The sequence below is a fragment of the Meleagris gallopavo genome, unplaced genomic scaffold (genome assembly GCF_000146605.3).
Source record: "Meleagris gallopavo isolate NT-WF06-2002-E0010 breed Aviagen turkey brand Nicholas breeding stock unplaced genomic scaffold, Turkey_5.1 ChrUn_random_7180001953145, whole genome shotgun sequence".
Classification (NCBI taxonomy): domain Eukaryota; kingdom Metazoa; phylum Chordata; class Aves; order Galliformes; family Phasianidae; genus Meleagris; species Meleagris gallopavo.
The window spans coordinates 31,175-32,852 of NW_011214181.1; positions in this window are offsets into that span (position 1 = coordinate 31,175).

Consider the following 1,678-nt stretch of genomic DNA (forward strand, 5'->3'; position numbering starts at 1 on the left):
GGGAGAGGTGGCCAATGCTTTATGTTTACACTGACTCATGGATGGTGGTAAATGCTCTATGGGGGTGGTTACAGCAGTGGTTACAAAACAACTTGCAACGAACCCCATGCTACCACATATAGCTATGTGGGTGTACAATGCCTGTTAATTGACTGTATATAGGTATATATTAAGCACAATGTAGTGATGTGAAATAAGGGGTGGAATGATGTTTTTATTACTTTTGTTATCAGTATTCCACATCGTAACATCATGTAGTGCACTGGGAGTTAAAGAGTTAATGCTCACTTCCATAGACTGCCAATTTTCCAGGTATCTTGTTCTCAGAAGAGAACTACATACCCCAGAGGACTGCGTTCAGAGAGGAAGATAAAACTCCTTGCAAGTCATGAGATTCTCTCTCTCTTTCTCACTGCCTGGCAATGTGCATGCTCCCCAGATGTTCAGTATGGCTTCACTTAATAGCGAAACCGGATCGCAGAAGGGTCTGAATTATTCTCTCTTCTTTCTTGAAAACTTAACATATTAACAATATACAGTAGGTGCTCGGGAGCACTGGCCATGGCAAATGGTTGGGCTATATTTCTACTCCTTGGTCAAACGGTTCCAGGTGTATTGAACGCCCCTCCAGGTGAAAGCAAACTGCTACCTACATTCTGTGTTCAAATGAATAGAGAAGGCAGCGTTAGCAATGTCAGTGGTGGCATACCATTTGGCTGCTTTTGACTCCAGTTCATATTGGAGCTCTAACATGTCCGGCACAGCAGCACTCAGTGGGAGTGTGACTTCATTCAGGCCACGGTCTTCTACCGTCAACCTCCGTTCTCCACTGGCTTTACGCACTGGCCATATGGGGCTGTTAAAAATGTGAGTGAGCTTTGCTCATCGCTCCCTGACTCTCTAGTTGATGAATCAACTTATGAATGGGGAGCAAGGAATCCCTGTTGGTGTGGTACTGTCGTCTGTGCACCGTTTTTGTAGCAATCGGTACCTGTTGCTCTTTTACTTGTAGCAGCCCCACAACAGATGAATATTCTGACAGGCCAGGCAAAACAAACAGCTGCTTAACGTCATCTGTGTCTAAAGCAGCAATTCCAAAGGTCCATCAAATCCAGAGTCCAATACATCTATAGTCCCTTTCCCACCTCTGGTTGGGGGCAGGGCCCCTCTAATTATTACCTCTATCGTTCTCCATCTGTGAGTCATGATCAGGACCCTTACAGCTTTTCCCACATCCTGTAGCCACTGGAGCAATCACTTTTTTTGTAAGAGTTAGCCTTGGTAGTTGATCTGTCTTGTTACTCCTTTACCTGTGCTTGTAGTGCAGGAGTGGACTTTTTATGCCATGTCTTATCTTCTCCATGCTCAAGTAGTTAACTCCACAAGGAGTTAACTCAACATAAATGTTGTCACTTGCTCGAGCTGGAAGACTGCTGCTTTTAACAGCTGACATATTGCATGATTGTCATGGTTTTATGATGTTTGGTTATCAGTATTCCACATCATAACATCATTTAGTGCACAGGGAGTTAAAGAGTTAATGCTCCAAGTCTGGGTACCTGTCCCAGAAGAGAAGAACTACTACATTTCCCAGAGTACTGTTCGCCGTACTGTTATCATTTCCACTAGAGGGGAGCAGATATAAGGCCTTTGTAGGTCACTTGACGGCCCCTTTTTT